The sequence below is a fragment of the Phyllobates terribilis genome, unplaced genomic scaffold, assembly GCF_046119375.1.
Source record: "Phyllobates terribilis strain yellow unplaced genomic scaffold, ASM4611937v1 Scaffold_1__5_contigs__length_1240528914, whole genome shotgun sequence".
Lineage (NCBI taxonomy): Eukaryota > Metazoa > Chordata > Amphibia > Anura > Dendrobatidae > Phyllobates > Phyllobates terribilis.
The window spans coordinates 950,788,453-950,814,275 of NW_027362761.1; positions in this window are offsets into that span (position 1 = coordinate 950,788,453).

Here is a 25,823-nt window from a genome sequence, read left to right on the forward strand (position 1 = left end):
CAGTATAGAAGCACTAATAGAACAAGTCCCACACACTGCTAGAAGCCCAAATATTTTTTCAGAGCTAAATGAAGAAAAAAAATATTTTTAATTTGCAACCTGATGGAGGTCAGTATAGATGGACTAATAGACCAAGTCCCACACACTGCTAGAAGCCCAAATATTTTTTCAGAGCTAGATGCAGAAAAAAATTATTTTTAATTTGCAACCTGATGGAGGTCAGTATAGATGGACTAATAGACCAAGTCCCACACACCGCTAGAAGCCCAAATATTTTTTCAGAGCTAGATGCAGAAAATTTTTTTATTCAATTTGCAACCTGATGGAGGTCAGTATAGATGGACTAATAGACCAAGTCCCACACACTGCTAGAAGCCCAAATATTTTTTCAGAGCTAGATGCAGAAAAAAATTATTTTTAATTTGCAACCTGATGGAGGTCAGTATAGATGGACTAATAGACCAAGTCCCACACACTGCTAGAAGCCCAAATATTTTTTCAGAGCTAGATGCAGAAAAAAATTATTTTTAATTTGCAACCTGATGGAGGTCAGTATAGATGGACTAATAGAACAAGTCCCACACGCTGCTAGAAGCCCAAATATTTTTTCAGAGCTAGATGCAGAAAAAAATTATTTTTAATTTGCAACCTGATGGAGGTCAGTATAGATGGACTAATAGAACAAGTCCCACACGCTGCTAGAAGCCCAAATATTTTTTCAGAGATAAATGAAGAAAAAAATTATTTTTAATTTGCAACCTGATGGAGGTCAGTATAGATGGACTAATAGACCAAGTCCCACACACTGCTAGAAGCCCAAATATTTTTTCAGAGCTAGATGCAGAAAAAAATTATTTTTAATTTGCAACCTGATGGAGGTCAGTATAGATGGACTAATAGACCAAGTCCCACACACCGCTAGAAGCCCAAATATTTTTTCAGAGCTAGATGCAGAAAAAAATTATATTCAATTTGCAACCTGCTGGAGGTCAGTATAGAAGGACTAATAGAACAAGTCCCACACACTGCTAGAAGACAAAATATTTTTTCAGAGCTAAATGAAGAAAAAAATTATTTTTAATTTGCAACCTGATGGAGGTCAGTATAGATGGACTAATAGACCAAGTCCCACACACTGCTAGAAGCCCAAATATTTTTTCAGAGCTAGATGCAGAAAAAAATTATATTCAGTTTGCAACCTGATGGAGGTCAGTATAGATGGACTAATAGAACAAGTCCCACACACTGCTAGAAGCCCAAATATTTTTTCAGAGCTAGATGCAGAAAAAAATTATATTCAGTTTGCAACCTGATGGAGGTCAGTATAGATGGACTAATAGGATGATGCTATGCCCAAAAGATTTTACTTCACTAGGTGCAGTAAAAAAATTGGTATTCTATACACAGGTGGTATATCTTGCAACACAGATAGGCTACTCCACTGACTAACACACTCTGCAATAGGCCAAAAAGGATTAGCTTTGCTAGATTCAGCCAAATGCTGTGAAAAAAACTTGCACAGCACTGGCACAGACCTGCCTGGCAAAAACTGATAGGAACTGATGTAACCTAGTCCTGAAAAGGACTCCAATTACAATTAGTCTTTACTCCCACAATCTATCTATTTAAGAGCACAGACCTGCTTGATAAAAGTCGTAGGAAATGCTGTAACCTAGTCCTTAAAAGGACTGCAATCACAACTATTCCCTACTCCCAAGCTATCTGTATATTTGTGCGAAAATTGCCTTGAAATTAACAAGGTATAGCGCACACAGCAACAGCGGTGCCGTCTAACACGCAGCTGCAGCAGTGAGAAAATGGTGGCGACGGGGAAAATGGCTTGGTCTTATAGGGCAAGGACATGTGACATACACTGCCAATCACACATGCCCTTGCTTGTGTGAAAAAAAGCACTTCGCTCCGTGTGTGCGCTGCTGATAGGCTGACAGATTGCACCTCCCCACTGCAAATGCGGGAAAGAGAAAAAAAAATGGAGATCTTCATTGTTCCTGCAGAGATCCATCCCCTGCCCCTCCCCCCGCCCCGCTGTACACTCAAACTGCGTATTAACATTAATTTTCATCATTACTGAGAAAAAATCCAGTTATGATTTTGGTGCACGAACAGTTATCGAACATAACCTCGAACAGCCGAATTTTTCTCAAATTGTTCGTGTTCGCCGACCGGCTCGAACACCGCCCAAAACAGCTCGAATTTGAGATTGGCGAACAGTTCGAGTAGAACAACGCTCATCTCTATTTGCAACCTGATGGAGGTCAGTATAGATGGACTAATAGACCAAGTCCCACACACTGCTAGAAGCCCAAATATTTTTTCAGAGCTAGATGCAGAAAAAAATTATATTCAATTTGCAACCTTATGGAGGTCAGTACAGATGGACTAATAGAATGATGCTATGCCCAAAAGGTTTTACTTCACTAGGTGCAGTAAAAAAATTGGTATTCTATACACAGGTGGTGTAGCTTGCAACACAGATAGGCTTCTCCACTGACTAACACACTCTGCAATAGGCCAAAAGGATTAGCTTTGCTAGATTTAGCCAAATGCTGTGAAAAAACTTGCACAGCACTGGCACAGACCTGCCTGGCAAAAACTGATTGGAACTGATGTAACTTAGTCCTGGAAAGGACTGCAATTACAATTAGTCTTTACTCCCAACCTATCTATTTAAGAGCACAGACCTGCCTCATAAAAGTCGTAGGAAATGCTGTAACCTAGTCCTTAAAAGGACTGCAATCACAACTCTTCCCTACTCCCAAGCTATCTGTAGATTTGTGCGAAAATTGGCTTGAAATTAACAAGGTATAGCGCACACAGCAACAGCGGTGCCGTCTAACAGGCAGCTGCAGCAGTGAGAAAATGGTGGCGACGGGGAAAATGGCTGGGTCTTATAGGGCAAGGACATGTGACATACACCGCCAATGACACATGCCCTTGCTTGTGTGAAAAAAAGCAGTTCGCTCCGTGTGTGCTCTGCTGATAGGCTGACAGATTGCACCTCCCCACTGTAAATGCGGGAAAGAGAAAAAAAAATGGAGATCTTCATTATTCCTGCAGAGATCCATCCCCTGCCCCTCCCCCCGCCCCGCTGAACACTCAAACTGCGTATTAACATTAATTTTCAGCATTACTGAGAAAAAATCCAGTTATGATTTTGGTGCACGAACAGTTATCGAACATAACCTTGAACAGCCGAATTTTTTTCAAATTGTTTGTGGTCGCCGAACGGCTCGAACACCGCCCAAAACAGCTCAAATTTGAGATTGGCGAACAGTTCGAGTCGAACAACGCTCATCTCTAGACATAAAGCCCATATTATTATAAAAGAAAAATCACAATTACAACTGCTTAACTCTGTAACAAGTACACCCAATCAGAAGATACCACAGCTATACCTACTGTTGTGTTACAAAACAGTAAACAAATTTCTCAAATAAAAAACATTTTTCACAAAACTTACCTCTTCTTTGCAAGGATGAGGTTTTGGCACAACTGTTGCAGAGCGAATGTTGTGTAGTCTCCGAAGTGCCCCCTCACTAGGGGAACACCATTCACCAAGTTCCTTTTCCAGTACAGCAGTATCATCTAATACCTGATTAACAATCAAAGATTTTTACAGATGTGGAATACATTCATGTAAAATTTTTAAAAGGGTCAAACAATGCAAACCATGATTCTAACAAACAACATGTCTATCATATTAACACATTGCTTAACTGTAATTCCATATTATGTTATTTATATAATTAAATATAATATTTGTAAAATTTAATATGTAGATTGTACTACACCAACATTGAAGGTACGCACCGCTAACATCTGAACAAAATAAGTAGGATAAATACAAATAGGAACTTGTCTAAGCATTTTATATCCCAGCATAATGGTAATATTTAGTGATGAGCGAGCACTAAAATGCTCGTGTACTTGTTGTTCGAGTCGAGCAAATTGGAATGCTCAAGTGCTTGGACCGAGTAAAGAGCCCAATGTAAGTCTGTGGGAAACTCAAGCATTTTTCCGGTGGCTCAACCCGGCGGTCTTCAGTGGGACTAAAGATTGCCCAAATCAATGGGAACAGTGCTCAAATGACATGGGAACAGCATGGGGAAGACACCTGGAAGCATTTCTGACACCAAGGTCACTGCTGTCAACAACGTTGTCAGAGGTTTTATGCCACTTTTACGGACTCACAATAAAACATACAAAAACTAAACCAAAATTGATTTTCCTGTGAAATATGTTAAGGAACATCCTTTCCAGGGTAATGATTTATAAGGCAAAATAAATATTCAAAACCATAACTACTCCTCCACACATTGGGCTTTTGATGTGTTTTTGCACTTTTGCATAGCTTTCAACCAAGACACTTGCATTCAATGGGAAACGTCATTTTAACATTTTACTACCTTATCTGGCCATGTGGTGTGTGACACATCATTAGACACATCCTGTTTCATTTATGATGGAGGGACTTTGAAAGTCACAAAGACTATTTTTCCAGGGCCGCTATTACTATTATTAAAGGGCCAGCACTCGCCTATGGATTGTTTTTCCTATTATTAACGAGTGGTTCTCCTATACTGTTATTACGTATGCAGTGACTGGAACGGCTGTCAAAAATTTGGAGGAACTCCAATGCCCCTTGCAAGAGACGTAGAGGTCAGAGGGCCTCCTGCAAAAAATGCTCTCATTACTAGGAAGTGTGTCTCCAATACTGTTTGCCTATGCAGTGAAGCAATGGCTGCCAAAAAATTGGAGGAACTCCAATGCCCCTTGCAAGAGATGCAGAGGTCGGGAGGCCTCCTGCAAAAAATGCTCCCATTATTAGGAAGTGTGTCTCCCATACTGTTTGCCTATGCAGTGAAGCAATGGCTGCCAATAATTTTTAGGAACTCCAATGGCCCTTGCAAGAGACGTAGAGGTCGGAAGGCCTCCTGCAAAAAATGCTCCCATTATTAGGAAGTGTGTCTCCCATACTGTTTGCCTATGCAGTGAAGCAACGGCTGCCAAAAATTTGAAGGAACTCCAATGCCCCTTGCAAGAGACGTAGAGGTCAGAGGGCCTCCGGAAAAAATGCTCCCATTATTAAGAAGTGTGTCTCCCATACTGTTTGCCTATGCAGTGAAGCAATGGCTGCCAAAAATTTGGAGGAACTCCAATGTCCCTTGCAAGAGATGAAGATATGTTGATATGGTACATATGGTGGTGATATGGTGGTGGAGGATAAGGATGCGGAGAAGGAGGAGGACAAGAGCAAATAGACAAAGTCAGGCGTATATTCATGTCTGGGTGTGAAGACCGAGGTGCATGGGAATAGAGTTAGACCTCCAAAAAAAAAGACACTGTATTTGTGTTTATGTTACACTGCTAACATTCAGTAGTGTTGAGAAGTCTGGCCCAATCCAGCCCTTGTTCATTTTTATAAGAGTTAGCCTGTCAGCATTTTCAGTTGACAGGCAGATGCGCCTATCGGTTATAATTCCACCGGTGACATTAAAAACCCGCTCTGACAAAACGCAAGTAGCAGGGCAGACCAGGACCTCAAAGGCGTAGAGAGCCAGTTGATGCCACGTGTCCTGCTTGTATACCCAATAATTATAAGTCACAGAGGAATCATGGAGGATGTTGGTACGGTCCGCAAGGTACTCCCTCAGCATCTTCCGCAACTTTTTCCTCCTTGAGAGAGTACCCCGCGCATCAGGGCTTGTACAATGGGAGGGTCTGAGAAAACTGTCCCAGAACTTTGACAGTGTTCCCCTGCCTCTGCTGGATTGCATTTGTGTCTCTCTCGCCTGTACTCCTTGGTTGTCTGTTGAACTGTGACCTCTGCCGCCAGCATTTTCAGATGGGAATTTTTTTATAATTCCGCAACAAGGGCCTTCTCGTACTGCACCATTTTATTTGGCCTGTTCTGCAAGGGAATAAGAGACAGAGAGTTCTCCTTGTAGCGTGGGTCTAGATGTGTCACCAACCAATAATGACTGTCACCCAAAATTTGGACAACTTGAGGGTCACGGGAAAGGCAGTGTAACATAAACTCAGCCATGTGTGCCTGACTGCAAAGAGGCAAGACTTCCGTGTCCTCACCAAGAGGACGACTGACCATGCTTTCCTCCTCATCCACCTCCTCGTCCTGTTTCTCCTCCTCACTGTCCTCAGGCCATCCATGCTGAACAGACGGTATGACAGTTGTTCAGGTAGTACCATCTATAGCACAGGAAACTAGCTCCTGTTCTTCCTCCTCTTCATCATTGTCACTCAGTCCACATTGGGATAAGATGAGGCTGGACTGTGTGGAATCACTCTGTATGGTTCCTTGCTCCATCTCATCGTGCTCCGCCTGCAATGCATCCTCTTTAATTGTGAGCAGAGAGCATTTCAGAAGACAGAGAAGCGGGATGGTGATACTAATTATGGTGTCAGCGCCGCTCACCATCTTGGCGGAGTTCTCAAAGTTTTGGAGGATGGTACATATGTCTGACATCCAAATCCACTCCTGAGGTTTTACCTGTGGAGTCTGACCAGAATACCGATGGGCTTGTTGATGCTGGTAGTCAACAACTGCCCTCTTCTGTTCACAAATCCTTCCCAACATCTGCAATGTAGAGTTACAATGTGTGGGGACATGGCAGATCAGTCGGTGAGCTGGAAGCTGCAAATGCTGCTGAAGCATGGCAAGGGCGGTGGAAGCTGTAGCAGACTTTCTAAAATGGACACACAGGCGGCGTACTTTGACAAGCAGTTACAACAGATCCAGATAGGTTTTGAGAAACCGCTGAACCATGAGGTTATGCATATGGGCCAGGCATGGTACGTTGTGAGCTCGCCTCGCCTCAGAGCTGCCACTAGGTTCCGTCCATTGTCACACACGACCATGCCTGGCTGTAGGTTCAGTGGTGTCAGCCACAGATCTGCCTGCTCTTTCAGAGCTGTCCACAACTCTTCAGCGTTGTGCGGTTTGTCACAAGAGCATATTAACTTCAGCACAGTCTGTTGCAGCTTCCGTCGTGTTGGCGTTACGAGGAATGCTTTCATGCCTTGTGTCTGTGGCCACCACACTGCTTCTTCCTGCCTGTTGTGGTGCTAAGCCTCCCTCCCCTTGTGTGCTGCTGTCCCCGCTCTGTATGTCCCCCTGCCAGGTTGGGTCAGTTACTATATCATCCACCACCTCGTCTTCCGCTTCTGCACCCTGGTCCTCCTCCTGACTTTCTGGCAATTGTAGCTCAACATTATCATCATCCACCTCTTGCCACAGTAATTGCACTTTCTCACCATCACCTTCATGTGACCATGGCTGCTCGAATATTTGGGCATCGCTACACGCGTTCTCTTCTTGATTCGCTTGAAGCTGGCCCAGCAAGAGGCCCGAATCTACAAATGGAAAAGTGAACAGCTCTTCTGAGTGTCCAAGTGTGGGATCAGTTGTCTCCGGGCACTCGGCATGGTGGGAGGAAGGAGGATAAGGGTAAGGAATATGCGGTCCAGACACATGGCTATTGAGACTTGACCGTGTGGAAGACAGAGTGGTGGTGGTGGTGGCGGCTAAGTGACTGGAAGCATTATCTCCTATCCAGCCAATAACCTTTTGACACTGCTCTTTGTTCAATAGTGGTGTTCTGCGGTCCCCTTTTAATAGGGACTGGAAGGTCGAGCGACAAGATGTGGGTGTTTCTTGTGGGGGACAAAATTTTCCACGTTCACGAGAAATGGCTGATTTTGGAATGCAGTTTTATGTGATACGTCTGACAGAGAACCACAATTTTAAATAGCAGGCCTGTAATTTTCTAATACTATCCTTCACAGACACCTAGTGTGAATAGCTTGACAGACACACTGCAACTGAATGAAAATGGAAAGTGTTATGTCTCACAGAGAACCACAGTTTTAAATAGCAAGCCTGTCGTCACAGACTCCAATATACGTGAATATATGAGAAAAAAGTTTTTTTTCAGCTCACCATTAGATGAATTCCTGTGGCTTTGGGTGTGGACTCCAGGATGGTGCTTGGATAAGGCGGCTGTGGTAATCAACAAAAAGCAAGGATCCAGCGACAAACATCCAAATAGGAATCTGAATGTGTGTTAAAACTTCATGTTTATTAGAATTCCTTTAAAATCATGCTGTTAAAATTGTAAATCCAGGGGATTACGCGTTTCGAACAAAAATGTTCTTAGTCATAACCATGTCTTGTGATCATTACAAAAGCAAAGTTAAATAAAAAAGGGGAGGAAAAGGAACAAGGTGAGCAATTAGTCATGTAAATGAGACAATTATGCTAATAAACCAAACAAATGTCATAGGTGTAAAAGCATTAATTCAATAATAATATGTGATATCCGTTCTTTTATTCAATCCGGAAGGGACTCTGCAATTAAACTTGAAAATATATTGTGCTTCTCTAAAATGCAATACTTTATCTCTATCACCGCCTCGATCACTGGTGAGAACCTCCTCTAATGCATGAACATGAAAAAAGTCCAGACAACCTTTATGGACAGACATGCTAATGACACATTGAAAAAACTGCTAGAAAAAGGAGTAAATTTTGTATCCAGGAGAGGTGTTACTATTGGCAACATGATATCACCTTCTGATCACACAGTAAGGCAAAAAACTAAAGGAAAAAGCAACTGGTTATCTGTGTCCGGTTCATACAAATGCGGCAGACGACAGTGCGGCTTATGTCCATACATGGATAATTCTAAGGAAATTAAAGCCACAGTTGCTCCATACACACATAGGAACCGCACGTTTATTAATTGCAGTACAACCTATGTGGTTTATGTCATTACGTGCACACAGTGCAATCTTCAATATGTTGGTTGCACTACACGATCTCTCAGGACCAGAATTGCAGAACATATGTATGATGCTGCAAATGTTACAACAAGAGCTCTATCAGGGGCTTCTTACCATTTTCTGTCTGTCCATAAAGGTTGTCTGGACTTTTTTCATGTTCATGCATTAGAAGAGGTTCTCACCAGTGATTGAGGCGGTGATAGAGATAAAGTATTGCATTTTAGAGAAGCACAATATATTTTCAAGTTTAATTGCAGAGTCCCTTCCGGATTGAATAAGAGAAAAGATATCACATATTATTATTGAATTAATGCTTTTACACCTATGACATTTGTTTGGTTTATTAGCATAATTGTCTCATTTACATGACTAATTGCTCACCTTGTTCCTTTTCTTCCCCTTTTTTATTTAACTTTGCTTTTGTAATGATCACAAGACATGGTTATGACTAAGAACATTTTTGTTTGAAATGCGTAATCCCCTGGATTTATAATTTTAACAGCATGATTTTAAAGGAATTCTAATAAACATGAAGTTTTAACACACATTCAGATTCCTATTTGGATGTTTGTCACTGGATCCTTGCTTTTTGTTGATATCCTTCACAGACACCTATTGTGAATAGCTTGACCCACACACTGCAACGGAATGAAAATGGAAGAAATGTCTGATTTTGGAATACTCTTATAGGTGTTATGTCTGACAGAGAACCACAGTTTTAAATAGCAGGCCTGTAGTTTGCTAATGCTATCCTTCACACACACCTAGTGTGAATAGCTTGACCAACATACTGCAACAGAATGGAAAAGAAGGCCAATATTTTCCACGTTCAGTTCAAATTTCTGGATTTTTATCGCTGAAATATGGAACAGCTAACAAGCAAATGGAGCAGAAAAATGGTGTACTCTAGGTTGCTTTTTAAGCAAATAACCAGGATCAAGATAAAAAAAAAATTCCCTGGCCCCTGATATCTGGGGCTATGTCTACAAATATCTGTAAGAACAGCAGCAACAGGAATGTTCAATGGACCCTCTTGCACTATATGCACTACAGTCTGCCACATACACTGCCTGCCTGCCTGCCTAACTCCTGCTATCACCACTGAATATACAATTGTGCTCAAAAGTTTACATACTCTGGCAGAATTTTTCCTTTCTTGGCCTTGTTTCAGAGAATATGAATGATAACAAAAAACTTTTTCTTCACTCATGGTTATTGGTTGGGTTAAGCCATTTATTGTCAAACTATTACTGTTTTCTCTTTTTAAATCTTAATGACAACCAAAAACATCAAAATGACCTTGATCAAAAGTTCACATTCCCCAGTTCTTAATACCATGTATTTTCCCTTCTAACATCCATGACAGCTTGAAGTCTTTTTTGGTAGGTGTGGATGAGGTTCTTTAATTTCTCAGATGGTAAACCTGTCCATTCTTCTTGACAAAAAGCCTCCAGTTCTTGTAAATTCCTGGGCTGTCTAGCATGAACTGCGCGCTTGAGATCTCTCCAGAGTAGTTCAATGATATTGAGGTCAGGAGACAGAGATGGCCACTCCAGAACCTGCACTTTGTTCTGCTGTAGCAGAACTTGGCCTTGTATTTTGGATTGTTGTCATGTAGGAACGTCCAAGTACGTCCCATGCGCAGCTTCCAAGCTGATGAGTGCAAATTTGCCTCCAGTATTTGCTGATAACGTGCTGCATTCATCTTTCCTTCAACTGTTACCAAGTTTCCTGTGCCTTTGTAGCTTACACATCCCCAAAACATCAGCAATCCACCTCCATGCTTTACTGTAGGAATGGTGTTCCTTTCATCATAGGTCTTGTTGACCTCTCTCCAAATGTAACATTTATGGTTGTGACAAAAAAGTTTAGTTTTGGTCTCATCACTCCAAGTTACCTTGTTCCAGAAGTTTTGAGGCTTGTCTCTGTGCTGTTTGGCGTATTGTAGGCAAAATGCTTTGTGGCATTTGCGCAGTAATGGCTTTCTTCTATCGACTCGACCATGCAGCCCATATTTCTTCTAGTGCCTCTTTATTTTGCATCTTGAAACAGCCACACCGCTAGTTTTCAGAGATTATTAAATTTCAGCTGATGTTATTTGTGGGTTTTTCTTTGCATCCCGAACAATTTTCCTGGCAATTGTGTCCGAAATATTTGTTGGTCTACCTGACCGTGGTTTGGTTTTTACAGAGCCCCTGATTTTCCATTTGTTAATCACAGTTTGAATGCTGCTGACTGGCATTATCAATTCCTTGGATTTTTTTGCATCCCTTTACTGTGTTATACAGTTCAACTACCTTTTCCCATAGATCCACTGACAATTCTTTTGCTTTCCCCTTGACTCACAATCCAGAAGCATCAGTGGCTGTATGAACGATGCATGAGTCTGTCTGGATCCCATAAACTCACTCAGCTTTTATGCACACACACTGATTACAAGCAAACAGGTCACAGGTGAGGATGTTAAATTTAGTAGACATTCAAACCCATTTGTGTCAAATTCTGTGCATGTTATCAGGCCAAAATCACCAGGGTATGTGAACTTCGGATCAGGGTCATTTGGATGTTTTTGGTTGTCAAGATTTAAAAAGAGAAAACACATTAGTTTGACAATAAATGGCTTCACCCAACCAATAACCATGAGTGGAGAAAATTTGTTTTGTTATCATTCATATTCTCTGAAACAAGGCCAAGAAAGGAAAAATTTTGCTGGGATATGTAAACTTTTGAGCACAACTGTATACAGCTGGATTAGTTCTCAGAAGGACTGTTAGTTCAGTTGTATATATATATATATATATATATATATATATTGTGGAATACCTATACTAACTATGAAGAAGCAAATCTCTCCCTGACACAGCGGCAGCTCTCCCTACTCTGCCTGGTTCCAGAGTAGACTGTAATGAACATGGTGGCGCCCGGTCTTATATACATCTGATGATGCTGTGCAGCGAGCCAATCGCTGTAATGCCCACAACCAACATAGCTATGGCATTACAGTGCATGGCAGGCAATCCCTGCATGTTAATTGGCTCTGTAAAGAGCGCCAAACAAGCAGGGAGGGGACCGGAGTTCCCGCCCGAGTAACCTGGAAATACTCGTCGAGCGCCGAGCTCGTCGAGCACAATGATGCTCGGGCGAGTACCGAGCCGTGGCGAGCACGTTCGCTCATCACTAGTAATATTACTTCAGTCACAGTACAGTATATGCAATTGAACAAATACATCAATTTATATATATATATATATATATATATATATATATATATGTATAGAATATACACTGCTCAAAAAATTAAAGGGAACACTCAAAAAACACATGCTAGATCTGAATGAATGAAATATTCTCATTGAATACTTTGTTCTGTACAAAGTTGAATGTGCTGACAGCAAAATCACACAAAAATCATCAATGGATCAAATTTATTAACCAACGGAGGCCTGGATTTGGAGTCACCCCCAAAATTAAAGTGGAAAAACACACTACAGACTGATCCAACTTTGATGTAATGTCCTTAAAACAAGTCAAAATGAGGCTCAGTATTGTGTGTGGCCTCCACGTGCCAGTATGACCTCCCTACAATGCCTGGGCATGCTCCTGATGAGATTGCGGATGGTCTCCTGTGGGATCTCCTCCCAGACCTGGACTAAAGCATCCGCCAACTCCTGGACAGTCTGTGGTGCAACGTGACATTGGTGGATGGAGCGAGACATGATCTCCCAGATGTGCTCAATTGGATTCAGGTCTGGGGAACAGGCGGGCCAGTCCCTGGCTTAAATGCCTTCATCTTGCAGGAACTGCTGACACACTCCAGCCACATGAGGTCTGGCATTGTTCTGCATTAGGGGGAACCCAGGGCCAACCGCACCAGCATATGGTCTCACAAGTGGTCTGAGGATCTCATCTCGGTACCTAATGGCAGTCAGGCTACCTCTGGCGAGCACATGGAGGGCTGTGCGGCCCTCTAAAGGAATGCCACCCCACACCATTACTGACCCACTGCAAAACCGGTCATGCTGAAGGATGCTGCAGGCAGCAGATCACTCTCCACTGCGTCTCCAGACTCTGTCACGTCTGTCACATGTGCTCAGTGTGTACCTGCTCTCATCTGTGAAGAGCACAGGGCGCCAGTGGCACTTTTGCTAATCCTGGTGTTCTGTGGCAAATGCCAAGCGTCCTGCACGGTGTTGGGCTGTGAGCACAACCCCCATCTGTGGACATTGGGCCCTCATACTACCCTCATGGAGTCGGTTTCTAACCATTTGTGCAGACACATGCACATTTGAGGCCTACTCGAGGTCATTTTGCAGGGTCCTGGCAATGCACCCCCTGTTCCTCCTTGCACAAAGGCAGAGGTAGCAGTCCTGCTGCTGGGTTGTTGACCTCCTACGTCCCCCTCCACGTCTCCTGTTGTACTGGCCTGTCTCCTTGTAGCACCTCCCGCCTCTGGACACTACGCTGACAGACATAGCAAACCTTCTTGCCACAGCTCGCATTGATGGGCCATCCTGGATGAGCTGCACTACCTGAGCACCTTCTGTGGGTTGTAGAGTCCGTCTCATGCTACCACGAGTGTGAAAGCACAACCAACATTCAAAAGTGACCAAAACATCAGCCAGATAGCATTGGTACTGAGATGTGATCTGTGGTCCCCACCTTCAGAACCACTCATTTATTGAGTGTGTCTTGATAATTGCCAATAATTTCCATCTATTGTCTATTCCATTTGCAAAACAGCATGTAATAATAATAATAATAATAATAATAATAATAATAGTTTATTTTTATAGCGCCAACATATTCTGCAGCACTTTACAAATTTTAGGGGGACTTATACAGACAATACAGAATAAGCATATCTCATATCGAACGGAGTGAGGGCCCTGCTCGCGAGCTTACAGTCTATGAGGAAGTGGGGGAGACACAAAAGGTAAAAAGTACATATATTGTATAATGCAGCCTTGATATACTGAATAGGATAAATAATAATACATGGACTGGTCGCCAGCCAGTATGTGTGCAGTCCTGACAGAGGCTTTTATGTGCATGGTTGGTTTGAACCCGAAGTTGAAGAAGATTTTAATATGGGGGTAAGCTGGGATGGACAGAGTGTGTTTAGGTGATACGCCAGTCTAAAGAAATGTGTTTTTAGGGTTCGCTTGAAACTGTGGTTATTGGGAATTAATCGAACTGTCCTGGGTAGTGCATTCCAGAGAATTGGCGCAGCACGCGAGAAATCTTGGAGACGGGAGTGGGAAGTTCGGATTATGGAGGATTTTAGTTTCAAGTCATTGGCAGAACGGGGGGCACGTGTAGGGTGGTAGACTGAGACAAGGGAGGAGATGTAGGGGGGTACTGAAGCATGGAGCGCTTTGTGGGTAAGCGTGATAAGTTTAAAACGAACTCTATATTGGATGGGCAACCAATGCAATGACTGGCACAGGGAAGAGGCATCTGAGTAGCGGTTGGCGAGGAATATGATCCTGGCTGCTGCGTTCAGGACGGATTGGAGAGGGGAGAGTTTAGTAAGAGGGAGACCGATTAGTAGAGCGTTGCAATAGTCAAGACGAGAATGAATAAGAGCGACAGTAAGAGTTTTTGCCGAGTCAAAGGTGAGAAAAGTCCTGATTCTTGAGATGTTTTTGAGGTGTAGATGACATGAACGAGCGAGTGATTTGATGTGAGGAGTGAAAGAAAGATCTGAATCAAAAATGACCCCAAGACAGCGGGCTTGTAGCTGGGGAGTAATGGTTGAGCCACAAACGGAGATGGCAATATCGGGCACAGGTAGATTAATGGAGGGAGGAAAGACGAGTAGTTCAGTTTTTGACAGATTCAGTTTTAGGTAGAGGGAGGACATAATGTTAGACACAGCAGAAAGACAATCACTGGTCTTTTGTAGTAATGCAGGGGTGATGTCCGGAGCAGAGGTGTATAATTGGGTGTCATCAGCATAGAGATGGTACTGAAAACCGAATCTACTGATTGTTTGTCCAATAGGAGCGGTGTATAAGGAGAAAAGAAGGGGGCCTAGGACTGATCCTTGAGGAACCCCGACAGTAAGAGGAAGTAGGGAGGAGTAGGAGCCGGCAAAAGACACAGAGAAGGAGCGGTCAGAGAGATAAGAGGAGAACCAGGAGAGAACCGTGTCCTTGAGGCCAATAGTGCGGAGCATAGTGAGGAGGAGCTGATGATCCACAGTGTCGAATGCTGCAGAGAGATCCAGGAGAATCAGCAGGGAGTAGTGACCATTAGATTTAGCTGTTAGTAGATCATTAGAGACTTTAGTGAGGGCAGTTTCAGTAGAATGTAAAGAGCGGAAACCAGATTGTAAAGGGTCAAGAAGAGAGTTGTCTGAGAGATAGCGGATTAGACGGGAGTGGACCAGGCGTTCCAGGAGTTTAGAGATAAAGGGAAGATTGGAAACAGGTCTGTAGTTGGCCGTGCAGTTCTGGTCGAGGGATGGTTTTTTAAGTAATGGTTGCATGCTGGCGTGTTTAAAAGAAGAGGGAAAGATACCAGATGAGAGGGAAAGGTTGAAAATTTTAGTTAGGTGAGAGGTGACAGCTGGAGCAAGGGACTGAAGGAGATGTGAGGGAATAGGGTCGCTGGTGCAGGTGGTAGGGCGAGAAGATGCAAGGAGCCTGATCACTTCATCTTCCGTGACTGGTTCGAAGTCAGAAAATGAGCAAGATACAATGTGGCGGGGGGGAGCATGCATAACATTTGGGGATTGGGAGAAAATTTCCTGTCGGATATGGTCAATTTTTTCTTTGAAATAGTTAGCCAGATCGTCAGCGCTGAGGTCGGTGGTCGGGGCCTGTGCTGTTTGATTGAGGAGAGAATGAAACGTGTCAAAGAGTCGTTTAGGATTATTGGAAAGTGAGATGATGAGGTTGTTAAAGTAGGTTTGTTTGGAGAGGTGAAGGGCAGAGTTATATGTTTTCAGCATAAATTTATAGTGGAGGAAATCTTCGGGCAGATTTGATTTTCTCCACAGCCGTTCAGCGCACCTGGAGTACCTCTGGAGAAGACGTGTTTGAGGCGTGTGCCAGGGTTGTCGCCGTCTATGCATGTGAAATTGATTGTCAATCAGTGTTGCTTCCTAAGTGGACAGTTTGATTTCACAGAAGTTTGATTTACTTGGAGTTATATTCTGTTGTTTAAGTGTTCCCTTTATATTTTTGAGCAGTATATATATATATATATATATATATATATATATATACTAGCTATTGAACCCGTTCTACTCCCGGGTGGCGAGCATTCTTATTGGTATATGGTCTCCCATGCTGGTATGTGCTGCCCCCCTCCTTGTATTTGTACTGCCCACATCCTGTCCCCACCATCCCATCCTGGTATGCGTGGCACCCCTCACCCCCAATCCTTGTATGAATGGCACCCCTCATCCCTATCCTGGTGTGTATGGTATCCCTCATCCTGGTATGCATGGCACCCTATCCCTCACTCCCAATCCCGGTATGCGTGGCACCCCTCACCCCCAATCCCGGTATGCATGGCACCTCACCCCCAATCCCGGTATGCGTGGCACCCCTTATCCTGGTATGTGTGGCACCCCTCACCCCCAATCTTGGTATGCGTGGCACCCCTTACCCCCAATCCCGGTATGCGTGGCACCCCTCATCCTTATCCTGGTGTGTATGGTATCCCTCATCCTGGTATGCATGATACCCCGTCCCTCATCCCTATCCTGGTGTGTATGGTATCCCTCATCCTGGTATGCACGGCACCCCATCCCTCATTCCCAATCCCGGTATGCGTGGCACCCCTCATGCCCAATCCCGGTATGCATGGCACCCCTCATCTTTAATACCTGCATGCGTTGCACCCCTCATCCCTAATCCCAGCATGCGTGGCACCCCTCATCCCCAATCCCGGCATGTATGGCACCCCTCATCCCCAATCACGGTATGCGTGGCACCCCTCACCCCCAATCCTGGTATGCGTGCACCCCTCACCCCCAATCCTTGTATGAATGGCAACTCTCATCCCTATCCTGGTGTGTATGGTATCCCTCATCCTGGTATGCATGGCACCCTATCCCTCACTCCCAATCCCGGTATGCGTGGCACCCCTCACCCCCAATCCCGGTATGCATGGCACCTCACCCCCAATCCCGGTATGCGTGGTACCCCTCATCCTGGTATGCGTGGCACCCCTCACCCCCAATCTTGGTATGCATCGCACCCCTTACCCCCAATCCCGGTATGCGTGGCACCCCTCATCCTTATCCTGGTGTGTATGGTATCCCTCATCCTGGTATGCATGGTACCCCGTCCCTCATCCCAATCCTGGTGTGTATGGTATCCCTCATCCTGGTATGCATGGCACCCCATCCCTCATTCCCAATCCCGGTATGCGTGGCACCCCTCATCCCCAATCCCGGTGTAAATGGCTCCCCTCATCCCCAATCCCGGCATGCGTGGCACCCCTCATCCCCAATTCCAGCATGCGTGGCACCCCTCTTCCCCAATCCTGGCATGCGTGGCACCCCTCATCCCCAATTCCGGCATGCGTGGCACCCCTCATCCCCAATCCCGGCATGCGTGGCACCCCTCATCCCCAATCCCAGCATGTGTGACACCCCTCATCCCCAATCCCGGCATGCGTGGCACCCCTCATCCCCAATCCTTGTATGTGTGGCACCCTTCATCCCCAATCCTGATATGCGTGGCATCCCTCATCCCCAATCCTTGTATGTGTGGCACCCCTCATCCCCAATCCCGATATGCGTGGCACCCCTCACCCCCCAATCCTGGTATGCGTGGCACCCCTCACCCCCCAATCCTGGTATGAGTGGTACCTCTCACCCCCCAATCCTGGTATGTGTGGTACCTCTCACCCCCCAATCCTGGTATGCTTGGTACCCCTCACCCCCCAATCCTGTTATGTTTTGCACCTCTCACCCCCCATCCTGGTATGTGTGGCACCCCTCACCCCCAATCCTGGTATGTGTGGTACCCCTCACACCCCAATCCAGGTATGTGTGGTACCCCTCACCCCCCAATCCAGGTATGTGTGGTACCCCTCACCCCCCAATCCTGATATATGCATGGTCCCCTCACCCCACAATCCTGTTATGTGTGGCCCCCTCATCCCTTTCACACTGTACACACATATAAAAATAATAAACAGTTATACCCACCTTTCTTCTCTCTACTCCAGCACTGCTGCATCCTCTTCTGCCGGGGGGAGGAGTGCACTGGAGCACCGCGCTGTCCGGCGCCATTTTGCTGAAGACACACTGGAAATGTGTCTTCAGTAAAATGGCGCCGGATAGCGCAATGCGCACGAGCCGATCCAACGCCTTCACTCCGCCCCCAGTCTCCAGCGAAGAGAGGCGCCGCGGCAACGCTCATCCCGGTCAGGTAAGTATCTAAGTATGGCGCCGGAGATCGCGATATGCGTTCAGTGTCTACACATACCACGATCTCCGGCGCCATATACTCCTTTTACCTGTAACGGCTGGATGCGTGCTTCTGTCTGGAGCCAGACTGCACGTCACGCATGCGCAGTCTATCGAAGCTTCAGACAGAGGTACGCATCCCCGGTTATATTATAGATATATAGATAGACACGCCTCAAAGTGGATTTATTGACTTTTCCTTCTTGATGTTGTAACTTTAATGTTGAGGAGTGTGTACAGTATTCTTAAATATTTTGCTGCACTGTTGTGTTGCAAGGATTGATGGTTGACCTACTTATTTAGATTTCTTTTTTATTAACAATAGTGATGAGCGAGTATGTTCTGTTAGCCCTTTCAGCGAGCATGCTCTGGTGCTCGGGTGACAGTTTTAATACATCTGAGGAATGCCTGATTCTTAGGCATTCCTCACATGTATTAAAACTGTCAGTCGCAAATCATGCACACGAAGTGACTCAAACATAACACTCGAGCGCTGAAGATACTCGGAAAACACCCAAGCATGCTCTTAAATCTTGACTAACAAGCATTCCCTCTCATCACTAATTAACAACTGTTTGTCTGGAATTAAAAGATTAAAAGTACAGAGTGGCAGATGGCACCAAATAGGCTTTGGCAATTCCTTCTTCATATAATGCCTCTGTGATATGGGTGATCAAGGCAATAGTGACCACCCTATTACAACTATTGCTTAAGAAAAATATACAACTTATAATGTCTTTAAGACAAAAATAAAAAAACACTTATTATTTGCATCTCCTCGTTATCATTCTAAAAGCCACCTTCATGTAACTGTAGTGCCGAACTTACCAGAGTCAGTTGAAGGTTTCTCTTATACCTTAGAAATTGTTGTCCACCAGTATACCAAATAACAATCACAGCATTTATGTAATGTTTTTTTCTCCATTTTTGTATGGTGGTTTTGTGTTTTTGCCTTCTCACATAAAAGCCATAACTTTGTAATTTTATTTAACCCCTTAACGACATGTTCTGTAAATGTACGGCACATGGCGTGTCTCTCCCTTTTGGCGCAGGCTCCGCTGATGAGCCTGCACCTTTCCGGGGACATGACAACTGATCTGATGGTGAGTCAGTTGTAATGGCGGATCAGTTATAGCATTTAGTGAGCATGGTTAAAAAAAACAACTGTGGAATTGCACTTTTTTCTCAATTTCACTGCACTTGGAATTTTTTTTCCCATTTTCCAGTACACGATATGGTAAAACCAATGGTGTCGTTCAAAAGTACAATTTGTCCTGCAATAAAAAAGCCCTCACATGGCCATACTGATCAAAAAAAAAAAAATATGGCTATGGGAAGAAAGGGAGCAAAAAACAAAAGCGCAAAAACGGAAAATGGCCCGAGGGTGAAGGGGGTAAACAGGTAAACATAGTTATACAAGGTCCTGTTTGAAATAATAACTACAATTTTTTTACACACCATTTTTAATAGTGTAATAAATTCTATTATAAGTATTAAAAATTGTAATTGTTTTTACACCATTATTATTAGTAATTCTACTGAAAAAAAATACACAGATATGTCTTTCTACACCAGCAGATTGTGCCTGTTTTTAGGCCAAGAAAATTCTTTTATAGACAACAGAGAGACTATGACACACTGATAATGTTTATTGCAATTGGGTTTTCACCATTATTATTCAGTAAATATACTGAAAACAATGTAGCTTATTTTCAGAGTTTGTTTTGACCTATAATGTACTGGCATATATAGGTATATAAAATGTGAAAAGCAATTAAATATATAGAGTAATATCCTGATCTGACCACTGTACAGGTTACTCTCTACACTTAATGCCCTATATAAGAGAAACTACACTGCACATTAAAAGTAGGGAGTGGCTATTCTCCCATACAATATCAGTGTGTGGAAAACAGGCCAAGAAATACATATTAACCCTTTAGTTGTAAAAATAGTGATGATACTGCCAAATTTTTAGCAGTCATGATATAATGGATAATGGAGGCTGTTTGTGGCCTTAGCTGGTCCCCATTGCAATTGCATTGACTTTTCAATGGTTTGTGTGCACTAATATGTGTATATATTAACAAGAACAATATGAACATTTGTCATATAAACTATTCATCACAAGAACTATTAAGCAGACCTAGAAATAATACTTGAAAAGTTTGTCTAGGAAGACCTTGTTTTAAAAGGAAAAAAAATACTGAAAATATTAATTTACAAAAAAGCAATATTAACCTCATTGAGCCCTTTTTACTTCCGTTCTAACTGTGTGTGTCCTCCATGGAGATGTGTGTCAACCTTCTGCTGCTACCTTTCTCCAACACACCCTTTTCTTCTTTGTCAAATTTGGTAGTTGGTACCAGACGGATGGTTTCCGATCTCAATTTCAGAAAAAAAGATATATTAAAAACTATACATTAGTTATTAGATGTATGCTGTTAACTTCAATAGTACATAATATTCATTTTTTTAGCCTGTTAGACAAATGTTTCCTTTGCAGCCCTGGATGATTTGCCTTTCTCTGATCAAGAATATATGACAATGGAAAAGTGTGCTGAATGTTGAAGTTTTTGTCATGTTTCCAATTTATTTAAACTTTTAATATGTTCTAAAGTGTAGGGTCATAGTTTAGAAGAAACTTGTTATAAATTATAAGGTGGATAAAGTAATGAGGTGTGCATTGTATTTTTGGACAATGGAAAGAAGGCACAATGAATGTTCACCTATATATTACACGATGTCATGATACCTTCAGAAAAAATGCTATTACAGTATTGTACTATGAGACCACATTTTCATTATTTAACTGAAATTCTGGTACTAGCTAATATCAGTATGGAAAAAAACATTTGACAAGGTTGGATAGTTTGATTTAATGGAAATGCTTGAGAGATTTGGTATGGGAAGCTGCTTATTATATCTATCGCTATTCTTTACCAATCCAACACATTTAGCTGCAATGAGACAGGGATCATTTTTCAACATATAAAACGACTTGCCAGGGCTGCTTGTGTCACTCATGGCATACCTCATTTCAGGTCTAGGTCTTCCAACAAATACAAGGAAATGTGACAGGCTGATTTGGGCAGATGTGCTAGGTCTCACCTGAGCGAAAGCCTTTGTTATTGTATGCTATTGTATTACTGAGCCAATTTATATTACTTGTCTCGAGGGTGACCTTACACGTTTCTTATCAGAAGTTGTCATGAGGTTAACTCACAAAAAAATGACCTTTTGGGCTTTAATAAGAATTAATGGCAGCAAGTTCCCTTATTCCTCTGTTTAACATTTTCCCTACAGACCACAAATGCTCTTCATGTTGGAATTGTCTCTTGCATGATTTCAGATATTTATCATTCTGGTAGACAGGATTTCAAAAATGCCGAATATAACATTTAAAATGAGAACATTTCCATCTTTTCGTATACAGGGAAAAGATATAATAAAGGGACAGATCAGACAATCTAGATTGTATATGTAATTTGGAAGTAAACAATATACAATACAATATGCATGTCTAATGTACAAGGAAAAGATTCACCTGCACCTCCCAAAATGAAGAAAAGAGACTGCAGAAATTCATCCAATTATTAGGCAAAAAACACCCAAAAATTGTACATTTGTTTTTCCTCTTATTAAAGAAGCACCACCATCAAAATTTTTATTCTAATATATTGAAATAATCATATTACAGTTATATGAAAAAGTTTGGGCACCCCTATTAATATTAAGCTTAATGTTTTATAAAAATTGTTTTTGCAACAGCTATTTCAGTTTGATATATGTAATAACTGTTGGACATAGTAATGTTTCTGCCTTGAAATGAGGTTTATTGTACTAACAGAAAATGTGCAATCTGCATTCAAACAAAATTTGACAGGTGCATAAGTATGGGCACCCTTATCATTTTCTTGTTTTAAATACTCCTACCTACTTTTTACTAACTTACTAAAGCACTTTTTTGGGTTTTGTAACCTCATTGAGCTTTGAACTTCATAGCCAGATGTATGCAATCATGAGAAAAGCTACTTAAAGTGGCTACTTGCAAGTTGTTCTCCTGTTTGAATCTCCTCTGAAGAGTGGCATCATGGGCTCCTCAAAACAACTGTCAAATGATCTGAAAACAAAGATTATTCAACATAGTTGTTCAGGGGAAGGATACAAAAAGCTGTCTCAGAGATTTAACCTGTCAGTTTCCACTGTGAGGAACATAGTAAGGAAATGGAAGAACATAGGGACAGTTCTTGTTAAGGCCAGAAGTGGCAGGCCAAAAAAACATCAGAAAGGCAGAGAAGAAGAATGGTGAGATCAGTCAAGGACAATCCTCAGACCAACTCCAGAGAGCTGCAGCATCAACTTGCTGCAGATGGTGTCACTGTGCATCGGTCAACTATACAACGCACTTTGCACAAGGAGAAACTGTATGGGAGAGTGATGTGAAAGAAGCCGTTTCTGCAAGCATGCCACAAACAGAGTCGGCTGAGATATGCAAAAGCACATTTGGAGAAGCCAATTTCTTTTTGGAAGAAGGTCCTGTGGACTGATGAAACCAAGATTGAGTTGTTTGGTCATACAAAAAGGCATTATGCATGGTGGCAAAAAAAAACAGCATTCCAAGAAAAACACTTGCTACCCACAGTAAAATTTGGTGGAGGTTCCATCATGCTTTGGGGCTGTGTGGCCAATGCCGGCACCGGGAATCTTGTTAAAGTTGAGGGACGCATGGATTCCACTCAGAATCAGCAGATTCTTGACAATAATGTTCAAGAATCAGTGACAAAGTTGAAGTTATGCAGGGGATGGATCTTTCAGCAAGACAATGATCCAAAACACCGCTCCAAATCTACTCAGGCATTCATGCAGAGGAACAATTACAATGTTCTGGAATGGCCATCCCAGTCCCCAGACCTGAATATCATTGAACATCTGTGGGATCATTTGAAGAGGGCTGTCCATGCTCGGCGACCATCAAACTTAACTGAACTGGAATTGTTTTGTAAAGAGGAATGGTCAAAAATACCTTCATCCAGGATCCAGGAAATCATTAAAAGCTACAGGAAGCGACTAGAGGCTGTTATTTTAGTAAAAGGAGGATCTACTAAATATTAATGTCACTTTTCTGGTGAGCTGCCCATACTTATGCACCTGTCAAATTTTGTTTGAATGCAGATTGCACATTTTCTGTTAGTACAATACACCTCATTTCAAGGCAGAAACATTACTGTGTCCAACAGTTATTACATATATCAAACTGAAATAGCTGTTGCAAAAAGACCAATTTTTATAAAACATTAAGCTTAAGATTAATAGGGGTGCCCAAACTTTTTCATATAACTGTATATAGCACTGAGTACTTATATATATATGTCTATAAATATATTTATATACAGTACAGACCAAAAGTTTGGACACACCTTCTCATTTAAAGATTTTTCTGTATTTTCATGACTATGAAAATTGTACATTCACACTGAAGGCATCAAAACTATGAATTAACACATGTGGAATTATATACTTAACAAAAAAGTGTGAAACAACTGAAAATATGTCTTATATTCTAGGTTCTTCAAGGTAGCCACAATTTGCTTTGGTGACTGCTTTGAACACTCTTGGCATTCTCTTCAGTGTGAATGTACAATTTTCATAGTCATGAAAATACAGAAAAATCTTTAAATAAGAAGGTGTGTCCAAACTTTTGGTCTGTACTGTATGTTATTTATATAATTCCTTTTTCACATCACCCTGAAATTAGGAAAGCTCTAAAAATCAAAAAATGAGCGATGAATACATAAGATCCATCACTTCTTTTATATATGATTATGCACATGCATGTGTATGATTAATTAAATGCAGTTTGTTTTACTATTTTGTATCCCAGTATATTTTTATATTTGCCTGAGCATATGACAATATGTGGTACTATATATACTTTAGATATGTTATTTTACTGTATATGTCAGCTTGAGAAAGACTTGTTTAGAGTTGAAACGTTGCTAGCTGTTTTTATGCAGTGGAATAAAGGATTTCTTTATCTACCAACTGGAGTGCTATGATACACCCTATTTCTGTACATTATCCTGTAATAGAGATGAGGGATAAATCATATACTCCATTACATACTCTCAGGTGCGTACATAGAAATCATGGGGCCCCATAGCAAAAGTCTGAATGCCCCCCCCCGCACCAAAAAAAAAAAAAAGGATCAACAGGCGCTCTTAACTCCAAGCATGCATATTATATAGACCAAACATTGTCCAAGAAAGAGATTGCCTTGAAATAGAAGACAATTAAAATTTTATAGCTAGTCTTTCATTTTTTCTCATTTGAGTAAAAAAAAAAAAAGGAAAAACACTTACATCCAACTTGATATATTCCTTGTAAAAGTCAAAATGGAAGATTAAGCAGGACCGTCTCAGCTTATTAAAGCTGTTAGCCGATTTCCCTGTTGAGATTTGGTCCTTGACAAGGCAGATTCAGGATTAAGGTCTGAAGGCATTGAAAAAAAAATTTATGCCAGAATACATGAAACATAATGACATGTGCCATGTCCCCCATACAAAGCTGGCTGGACGTTATAAATCTCTTTTATTTCTACAGGAAACCTGTTACCTGATTCACACTGCCCAATGTATGGTAATGGCAGCATGAACTGCAGTCTTGTAGAACAATTGCAGCAAGGTACATTATGTACTTTGGAGATCTAAACAGGAACCATAGCCAGAGACGAGACTAGTCCAGCACTGCACCTGGCTGTCTTCGTCCAACTCTGCTGCTAGAGATTGTGAGGTCTCTCCCTCACATGTACATAAGGAGAGATCTGTTAATCACTTGTTGTGGTACTGGTACTGGGAAGAGCCAATCAGGTGCAGTGCTGAACTCTCCAGCTATGGTGGCTGCCTGGCTAACTATTCAAAGTACATTATTTATGGAACATTTCAGAGGATATTATACCTGTGCTGCAATTGTGCTGCCAACTGTGATTCATGCTGCACGTGACTTATGGTGGAGAAATATAGATATACAAGACAGGGTCCAGTCTGCCCCCTCATCCTTTACATATGCAGACTAGTGTTGAGCCACCCCCGTAGTGTTCGAGTTCGGTTCGGTTCGTCGTGTGTTCGCCGAACTGTTCGTCGAACTGTTCGTCGAACACCTTCGAACACCGTTAAAACCAATGGCAGGCAAACAAAAACACATAGAAACACATAGAAAACACCTTCAAAGGTGTCCAAAAGCTGACAAACTGCTCAGAAGACATAACTAACACATGGAAAATTGACAAGTACATATAGTCATGCGAAAAGAAAAGGGGTGGAGGAGTAAAAGGAGGGGGAGACACAGATATAGGCATGTCATGCCCTTCTAAAATCCAAAAAGTGAGAAGCCGACACGGCCAGTCCGTTCCTGCCCGTGCCACCTCCGTGTCGCCGGGTTTGTGCCAGAGCCGCGGTGGACCCTGACGGCCAGCCCCCCTCTCCCAATACTGGTGCCTGTCCGCTGGTGGGTCGAGCGAGCCCCCCTGTGATGGAGGCAGCTCTAAGCTTTTTAATTTAAATTGTCTCTCTAA